General features: G+C 40.1%; 1 protein-coding gene across 3 annotated transcripts in view; it reads left to right on the top strand.

Annotated features, from left to right (window-relative positions):
- The first annotated feature begins 638 nt into the window (after nucleotides 1-638).
- Nucleotides 639-10,356, top strand: part of PLS3 (plastin 3) — a 92,745-nt gene continuing 83,027 nt past the window's right edge. For all 3 annotated transcript variants that reach the window (XM_045587390.1, XM_036454423.2, XM_036454426.2), the window contains exon 1: nucleotides 639-739. The gene's annotated coding sequence lies outside the window, so the exon portion shown is untranslated. The remainder of the gene's footprint in view (nucleotides 740-10,356) is intronic.

Below are 10,356 nucleotides of genomic sequence, written 5' to 3'. Positions count from 1 at the left end.
AGTCAAAGAAGTGGAAGCACATTAGTTCCACCATCCCTTCCCACCCACCTCTTTCTGCATGGACATATATACCAGACAGGTGATTTTGGTGAACAGTTTACTGAGCACGAAGCTAAACACTTGAGAACCCCGTCCTGTCCATAATTTGCTCCCCAGACCTCTTAAGGAAAGGGAGAATTGCTGAGGTTTCCCTCTGAGCTGCTCCGCACCTGGACTGACTGAAGCCAATAAAACTACTAGAAAAGTTCCTTCCCATACTGACATTCTCTTCAAGATTTCGGGGAGAAACTGTACCCTCCATAGACTTAAATAGGGTTTTGGTGGCATTCAAACTCTTGTTCCCGACATTCCCATCTATTCCTTTATTCCTCAAGAATTTTTTTTTACCACTGTGGACTTTTGTAATCTCATAATCAGGGAGAAGGAGAAGCAGGCGCGGGGGACCAATCTCAGATCCCAGCCGCACGGTTCCGTCCCCATCGCTCCCGGCGCCGGTCCGGTGATTATTCTCCCAACTCTCCACCCAGCTGATGTGACAGGCTCCTGGCCCAATCGGCTTCCTGGTTCCCAGGCCGCCTGCAAGCACCACCCGAACCAATAGCGACGGCCCAGGGGCGGAGGGGCTGGCTGGAGGAGTGCTGGCTTTAGAACCACAGCCGCAAAGATTCCGAGAGGCAGAAGTTGTCTGAGCGCTTCGGTCAGAGGCGGTCGGGCCAGATCCAGTACTTTGCGACTTTAGGTAAGTGCATCGTGGGCACGGGAGGGCACCAGGACAGGGGGTGTGCCGGGGCGTTGGCTGGAGTGGGTCCGGGTAGAGCATCTCCCAGAACCTCAGTAGGAACGTGCCTCGCCCGGGAGGGGGGGGGGGGGCGGGGAACAGAGGGCAAGGGGGGGGGGGCAGCAAAAATCTCTTTTCTATTCCTATGGTGCCAAGGCGTTCAATACCGTCAGGGAAGGGTGGGAGTGACAGTGTTCTCCACGTTTTATGCTCTTCACTGTAGAGAAGGTTCTTTCCCAGTAGTTGCTCGACTTGTTGCCAACCTTGAGCTGGAGTCCCTGACGCCAACACTTGCCCTTCTTCCCTAGCGTGGCCATGGCCCCGAAGTGGAAATCGAGCTCCTAACTTCCCTCTGTCGTCCTTCTCCAGCTATTGCCACCAACCAGCACCCCCCCCCCTCACCCCCGCCCCGCTCCGGATTCAGGAAATCCTGGAGCCCACAGCCCGCGACGCCTCCGCCCCCCCTCACCCGCCTCGGGTGACCTCGCGGGCTCGCGCCGCCCCTGGGCGCTTAAGGGGTACCGCGGCCCCCTGGAGGGGACTAGGCTCCTATGGCCCGGCGCCCTTTTCTGCCTGCTTCCCCTGCCCTTAGCGAACGCATTGTGATCGCACCGCGTCTCCCTATGAGTAAGCACTTTTTCCCTTTCAGTAGCCGAACATCTCCCAAGCCTTCGGGGCAGTACCTTTCTGTTCTCTCCCCCAACCCCCGCTGCCCGTCGGCTCCCTCCCACAGCTCCCCTGGCTCTGTAGCCCGAGCGGTTGGGACAGAGGTAGCCGGGGACCTCTCCGGGTGTTCTGGAAGGCACAGCCCTAGAGACTATGGGAGGGGGGTACTACCCCACTCCCCCATCAGCTGCAGTTGCCGGCATTTACTTTTCTCCACCCGCTATCCTGAAGCGCTCTAATGAGAGGCTGGGGGACGCCGATCACCCCCCTCCCCGGCTTCTTGCCAATTCCAAAGTTGCCGCCGCCACTGCTGCTCTGGCTCTCCTTTGCGGGCGGCTCCTTTGGCCTCACTCCAGGGCCGGAGATGATCCCAGCCTGGAAAATGGAGTGGGGTTAATGCCGCACACGGCGCTTCTTGCTCCTCACCTGCTGTATATTACATCCCTACTGCTGCAGAAGGTTGAACTTAGAACTAACTTGGTTGGTGAGCCTTGCCTTTTAGGATCAGATAGACAGGATGCTCTGGGTGCCTGGCCTGCTGACGGATGGGGGATGGGGAAGAGAGCCTGACTGGCCACACAGTAGGTAGAAAACGTAGGTGAAGTTAAAAACTAGTACAGGTAAACACTACTCCACTTAGCTGTATGTTATAATGTGATTGGAAGCCTAAGTTTGATCCTGGAGATGCAATTCACAGAGAATTCCAAAGAAGTGGTAGGAGTCCCACACATGCCAGTAGCCATCACGTGCCCAAACTCTGATACCCCTAGGGTAATGGTCACATGATTTCTTTTGACTTTAAGATTGGAATGTAATGGCTGAAGCCAGAATTCCAAAAACTACAGCCTTAAAAAAGGGGAGGGGAGTATGAACTAGCCTCTACTCAAGGGAATTCTTCTTGAATTTGAATGAGGGGCACAGAGAAGGAATTTAGTGGTCAGATTTTATCCAAAATAAAAACAGGAATGGTTTTTAAAATAAGGGTTTGAGATATGTTTGTGCTGGTATATATAACCCTCCATGAGCCTTCAATCTAGTGATGGCTTTTCTAAATTTTAAAAATTTTCTAATTATTTTCTAGGAAAATTGTTATTTTATTCATACCCTATTTCATCTCTAACTGATGGATTTGAAGCTATATCTTCTTAGATAATGTTAAAAAATAAGGCTTTGTCCATATTCCTGGGTCTGGCCTATATTCTAATTGTAGTGTTCTATTATATTTGAAGGTGGTGTATATTGATTATCTCTTGACTACAATTAACAATCAGTTGGTTGCCAGGAAGGAGGGATTTGGGGAGCTGGGAGGAAAAGGGGAAGGGAATTGGGAAATACAGATTGGTAATCACAAAATAGTCAGGAGGATATAAAGTACAGCAAAGGGGATATAATCAGAAATATTTTGATAACTATGTATGGTGTCAGGTGGGTACTGGAAATATTGGGGGAGAGCACTTTGTAAAGTATATGGTTGTCTAACCACTATGCTGAATACTTGAAACTAATACAGAATAATATTGAATGTAAACTGTAACTGAAAAATAAAAACTAATCAATGAAAAAATTAAATTAACCAGTTCTTTCTGGTTTGGAATTAATTGGATCAGAAATCAGGAATAGCCCCGGCTGTTTTGGCTCAGATGATAGAGTGTTGGCCTGCCCCTGTCGACTGAAGGGTCCCGGGTTCCATTCCAGTCAAGGGCACATGCCCGGGTTTCGGGCTCAATACCCAGTGTGGGGGGTGGAGGGGTGTGGTGTGGAAGCCAGCCAACAATAATTCTTTTTCATCATTGATGTTTCTCTCTCTCTCCCTCTCTTTTCCTCTCTGAAAGGGATTTCACTTTCAAAAAAAAAAAAGAAATCAGGAACAAAAACAGTGAACACAAAATTTGACGAGATGATTTGGTTGGGTCTTTGCCTGTCAAAAGTTTTGTAGAATAATGAGAGGGTGCTGAAACAACTCCCATCTTGACCAATACCCGCCCTTGTGGCCAAAATTATGGTTGCTGTAGGAAATACGTGGCAGTTTTGGTGTTCAGATTATATATTGCAGAGTATAGAAATAGGCAGAGGAATCTCTGAGGTCATGAGTTTAAAAGCTTTACTTATTCACAAAAATGGATGCAGCGTTGAAAACATCTAGGGCAGCTAAAAATGAAACTGGGAACATTAAGAAATTTCGGCTTTGTATGCATTAGCCAAAAACCCTTTGTCTACTACAGCAACCTCTGAGTGACTCCAGCACTTCATTTTTCTGCTGTGCTTGGGTTCCTGAGCCTAAAAACTAGAACTTCTTTAAGCACATAGTTCTCACCCCAAAGGCTAGCCTTGGGGCACACATTAGCTGGAAATGGGTTTAAAATGCACCTGCAGTTACTCGAGTTAACTATACTAGTAGGTAACAACCCTTTCCCACCAGTGAGATGACAATATAATTTTAAATTGAATTTTTTTTAAAGAAAATTTAATTGATTGATTTTAGAGGAAGACATCGATTTGATGTTCACTTCTTTATGCATTCATTGGTTGTTTCCCTATCAAACCCGCAACTTTGGCAGATAGGGATAACGCTCTAACCAACTGAGCTACCTGGCCAGGGCTCTAGATTGAGCTTCTAATAAATATTTAACCTCAAAAAGGACAGCACAGCCTGGCTGGTGTGGCTCAGCGGTTGAGTGCCAAACCAGGAACTAAGAGGGAAGATAATTTGGCCATGGGGCTTGAGCACTGAAGTGATTATTTTTGGTGAAACTGACAGGGAAAAGGAAGAAAGTCCACTTGCCATTCATTATTCCATATTCTGTTTTAGGCATTATTTCTACTTGTTTTTCCAAGGAATTTACTGACATAATATTCTTAGCACATATGATGAATTCATGAATTTGCTATTGTGTTTGATATAGCATAATCTAGGTGGAATGTGTGTTAAACTGTTTGTTTTTGCTATTTAGTACAGATTCCAAAAGTAGCTGGTATAAAATTACAAGTGAACATCTATCTATACATGACAACCTGGATATCTGTTTTTAGAATCATTTTGTACTGGCTCATATGGTAATTTCTTTTTTGGTGAAAAGTAATCCAGGGGGTGGAAAATTTGATCTGTGAAAATAATAAAACTCCATTTAGAAGAAAACAGCTAGATCATGTTCTGAGTCTGTATAAATTATTCTAAGGAGTGATGTAACATGTAACGTATGTTCAATGTGTTGGAAGTTTCAAAAGCTCTTTGGATACATTACACTGTTGGAAGCTATTTTAGACACAGTGGTCACGACTAGCTCTTTTTAGCTATGAGAGAACTTTGGTTAAAGTTATGGTTTGGCTAATCATGAAATGTCAGCCTCAGGAAAAGATGGGATAATACTTGAGCCATCTTGTAGGTAGTTATGGAGGTGAGGCAGTTTTAAAACATTCAATATGTTTAATATTGAATTTGCCTTATTTTTAGCACTTGAAGGACAAATATTACTGAGTATAAACTGCTTTAGGGATGAAAAGCATTGCTGGTTAAATGAAAATGAAAATACTCGTGGGGAAGTATGTGGGAATTGGCTTCAGAAGAACTGGATTCTAGACATGGCTCTGCCACTGACTCATAGTTTGACCTTGACAAAACCACTTAAAATTATTATATTGATAACTAACATTGAGTATACACATGTGCCAGGCACCATAGATTTTCTCATTTATGAAATGAGGGCATAGCTCAAGGATTTTTGTTTCCTGGAATTTTTTTTCCCAAATAATTATAGCTGGGCTTATTTTAGTTATATTTATCACTTGAATTTTCAACTTTCAATGCAACTTTATTGAACCAAGTTAAATAACTTGCTGGCAAGTTGATGATCACCGCTGGCTTATTCCAGGATTAATGTTAGTTCTTTAAAATATAGAGGTACCTTTTATATCATTTCTTAACAAGGATTTTTGGCACATTAAACCAACTGATTTTATATTATGAGAAAACTTAATTTTTCTTACCAGTGTAGAAATTTGTTTGATAGAAAGGAGATGATAGTGTTATTACTTGAAAAAGGCATTGAGTGTGGAATCCCGGGCCTTTTAGACCTCTACAGTTTGGACAGATAGACCATCTTAAGTAAATCTTGGAAGTTCTCTGTTCATATCTGGATTTTACTTTATTTGTTAGCCATCTGTTTCCAATCTATGTATTTCACAGGCATGCTGATAGGATAAGTGAGCTATGTAAGCCTTGGCTCTTCAGCAGACAGGTGCTATATAAATTCAAAGTACTGTAGTAGTATATCATAGAAACACTAGAGCTTTAATAAGAGTTTATAGAAATGGTAGAGTTCTCATCACTTAAGTCTTGCCACATTTGTACTTGTCTGTAAAAGTTCTGCAGCCATCCAATTTCATGAGCAAAGGAGAAATGAAGCCAGACATATTATAATGAAAAATAAGAGAAATGGTTGATAACAAGAGAAGAAAAACCTATACGTAATACTTTCTTATATTTTTATCCCCTCTACTGTGCCAAGTAGCCTGTGAAAGCCATTAACGTGGTGGTGGCTTTCACAGGCTACCACAGGTGATAGACCTTCCTCAAGGACTACTGAGCAGTGTTTTGATGTTCATTATTAATCATTACAGAATGTATTGGCTAATCATGCTTCCTTCTTAGTTTTGTGATTGTCTGTAATAGGAGGTTTTGTGTAAAATTGCTCATGAAAAATCAAGTGTTTCTCCTTATAATTGGGAGGACAACATGCAAGTATGCAAATGCACATAATGAAGATCATCTGTGTACTTAAGGCTCTGTGCCATCATTAACACAGAAAAGGTGAAAAGTTAGTATAAATCTTCACTTGAAAAACAAACGTGTTGTGCTAAATGGGTCATTGTCTTTCTTTTTATAGATGGGCCATTTTCACCTATTACCTTCAAATCTGTTAATTTGGAATTAATTTTTAATGCTTATTATAATTTTGCCAATTATATGATGGTTCTTTAACTGTTGTTCTTTTGAGTTATCCATTTTTTCTTTTAATTAAAATTATGTTTGATGACATTTGTTAAAATACCACTTTTAAAGTGATAGTAGTTAATTAAAATGAAAATAAGTTAGCAAAAAAAATAAAAAAATTAAAAAAATAAAATAAGTAAGAAGCCCTGGGTTAAAGGACTTTTAAAATAATCTGGTATGATAGGACTAGTTCTGAAAAATAGCTTTTTTTTTTGCTAACAGAAATCTTTTTTTTTTTTAAGTAAAAACTCTGATTTCAACCATCTCTGGCTAAAATATTGATAGCAAATTTTTTGTTATCTTCACTGAAAATATAACTGATTCTCTTAAACTGTTATACATATTTATTTAGAAAATTTTTACTTTCTTTTAAAGTTTTTTCATTTTTTAAATATGTTTGTTATTCATTTCAGAGAGAGGAAGGGAGAGGGACAGAGATAGAAACATCAGTGGTGAGATAGAATCATTGATAGGCTGCCTCCTGCACACCCTGTACTCTGGATTGAACGAGCAACCTGGGCATGTGCCCTGACCAGAAATCGAACCCTGACCTCCTGATTCATGGGCCAACTCTCAACCATTGATCCACACTGGCTAAGCTAAAGTTTTTATTTACTTTCTATAAAATAAAATGTGTGGGGTAGTATCATAGCTTTGAATATTGATATTATTGTGTTCTATAGTATATGCTCTGATTACATAGTTTGCACTCAGGTAGACATTTAAAGAATATATTTTATTGATTTCAGAGAGGGAGGCAGAGAGAGATAGAAACATAAATGATGAGAATCATCGATTCTGCCTCCTGCAAGTCCCCTGCTGGGGATTGAGCCCACAGCCCATGCATCTGCCCCTACCAGGAATCTAGGCATCAAACTCCTGTTTGTTTGTTTTTTGGGTTTTTTTTTAAATATATTTTATTGATTTTTCACAGAGAGGAAGAGAGAGGGATAGAGAGTTAGAAACATCGATGAGAGAGAATCATGGATCAGCTGCCTCTTGCACACCCCGTACTGGGGATGCGCCCGCAACCAAGGTACATGCCCTTGACCAGAATCGAACCCGGGACCTTTCAGTTCCCAGGCCGATGCTCTATCCACTTGAGCCAAACCGGTCCCGGCTGGTTCTTAGTTTGAAGCTCAACCACTAAGCCACACCAGCTGGGCCAGGTTGACATTTTCTTTTTTTTTAAATTTCTTTATTGATTAAGGTGTTACATATGTGTCCTTATTCTCCCATTACCCACCCCCATGTCCTCAATTCCTGCCCTCACCCTCCTGTTGTCTGTATCCATTGGTTAGGCTTATATACATGCATACAAGTCCTTTGTTTGATCTCTCCCACTTACCTCCCCCCTCCCCAACCTTCCTTCTGAGGTTTGATGGTCTGATCCATGTTTCTCTGTCTCTGGATCTGTTTTTGTTTTCTTATTCACACTGAATGATACCTTGTCTTTCAGAGATGAGTATAATTTTTAAGCTCCCCCCCCCCATATTTCTTAATTTGTTTGCACATTTTCCTTTGCCATTTCTTAAAGTCCTTTTTGGTATTTTGGAACTTATATTTCAGGTCAGAGAGAATTACCATTATAGACTGAACAGTTGTTTTCTCAGAGGTGAAAATGACAGGAAATGGTTCTTGGGGTATATTCTGTTGCTATATAAGTCAGTATGTATGATTTAGTCATCTAAAGGTTACTAAAGTAAACTAAGACACTGGAAAAGTGTCCTAAGTGGTGCATACTTAAGATGTTTTTGATCACTTTACTTTGGATTAAAAAAATACAAGGCCACTATAAAAATCTTAAAGAAAAATGTAACAAGGTTTATAAATAAGAAAATTTAAATTACTCAAAATTGTACCACCTACCACTTCTTTATATATTTTATCTATTCCCTGTGTCTAGAGAAAGTTAGATATTTTTACAATTGGGATCATATGGCACATACAGTTTTATCCCATTCTCTCACTTACTGTATTCTGAACATGTTTTCATGTAATCAAATATTTTTTAAAAGTTTAAAATCATTGGATAGCAGTCTATATAATGTATATTTCATAATCTTTTTTTTTTTTTTTTTTTACTAATTCCAGGTTGTTGGACATTTATGTTATTTTCAATCTTATAGCAAGGGCTTCAGGGAACTTTCTTGGGCAAGAACCATTTTGCGACTGATTAATTCTTTGAGATAAATACATAGAAATTGCAAGAAGTTTTGTTTTTAAACATGAATTCCTTTGACAATCTCTGGAAGTTAAACATTGGCTTAAGCAAAAAAGAGCCTTGATCACAAACAGTGGCACTTAAAAAAAAAAAAGCCACTCTTTATATAGCATGTCATACTGACCAAAATGGACCTGGTTTAGGTAAAGTATATGTCTTGGAAATATTTTGGTTTCCTCTGATCTAGTTAACAGGTGCAGAGCAGGATGAAGTAGAATCCTGTGCGGTATACAATCATAGGAAGTTCTATTTTTTGAAACGTAACTCTTAGTGGAGGAAGGGAGACAGGTTTGTTTTTCAGTCGCCTGTAGATTTCAGGTTGCTATAAAACTTGGTGCAAGTATATGGAGCTCAGCCCAGCCAGCATGGCTCAGTGGTTGAGTGTGGACCTATGAACCAGGAGGTCATCAGTTTGATTCCCCAGGGCTTCATCCCCCAGTGGGGAACATGCAAAAGGCAGCCAATCAATGATTCTATCTCATCATTGATGTTTCTATCTCTCCCTCTCCCTCTCCCTGTCTGAATTCAATAAAAAATATTCATTTTTAAAATGCATACAGAACTTATTTGTGATCATAAACCTTCAGTATTCTACAGAAACTTTTCATCCTGGAGTTAGTTAAATGACTGTTTGTTGATAGGCTTCTTTAATCTTAAGCTATTGGTCTCTTGCTATCACTCAATAAACTAAAACTTTTTTATTTCATTCAGGTTGCTTAAATAATATTATTAATTAAAAAAATTCAATTGTGAAAATTCTGATGCTGCCACTTACTTTGCACCTAGTTTCAGTATATGGTGACTCTCCAGATTACAAATTCTTGTATTAAATATTTTGTTTATTCCAATGGCTCCTTGTACATTGCATATGCATCTCTAAACATGCTGCTTCACAGACCTGCCCTGACATTTTTCTCCTCCCCACACTTCAGCAGTCTCACTAAGGAAGTTGGAAGGTTTGTTTGACCTGACAATTCTCTCTAACCACCACCTCCTGTTGCCTTTTCTGTGGTGTCATATACATACTGTATTTCATAGTCAGAATGGACTTTAGCATAAACTGGCTTTGTTATTTTATATCTCTGTGACATTGTGGAAGTTCTTTTAAGTCCTCCAAATCTCAATTTCTCCATTTATAAAATGAGGATACCTCTTGTCACATTGTTGGCCTTAGAATCAAATGAGAACATTAAGGAAACTAGCATATTCGTATGTACTTAATAAATGTTCCCATTTACCAAAGAGTTAATGTTGCCTTAGATATGATCTTTGTTAGGTATGCATCTATCTACCTACTTCTTCATTGTTCTCTTAATTCAAACCCCTTTTCCTTAAGTGTCACCACATAAGATAAATAAGTTCGTTTATTTTTTTCTGTTTTATAATGGCTTTGTGAAAATACTGCTTTCCATTGCTTTTCATTGTGAATGTGAAGGATTTTTAACAAAGTTCCAGGTTAGCTTACCTCAGAAAGCTGCTTACTATTTAATTTATTCTTTTGTGAGGGAGAACATGCTATCCAAGAGTCTAAACAACTGGCCCTCAAAAGAAAATTGGAAATATGACTCTAATACATTGCAGATACCATTATAAGTTCATGGCCATTAACATTAGATCAGGATGAAAAGTAATACTTTTGGGCAGAGGAAAAATGCTTTAAGTTCTTCAGTGTTTCTACAATAGTAGAAATCATGAAAA

Source organism: Pipistrellus kuhlii, unplaced genomic scaffold, assembly GCF_014108245.1.
Source record: "Pipistrellus kuhlii isolate mPipKuh1 unplaced genomic scaffold, mPipKuh1.p scaffold_m20_p_29, whole genome shotgun sequence".
NCBI lineage: Eukaryota > Metazoa > Chordata > Mammalia > Chiroptera > Vespertilionidae > Pipistrellus > Pipistrellus kuhlii.
Note: the sequence above shows the minus strand (reverse complement) of the source record. Positions and strands in the feature narration are given on the sequence as shown.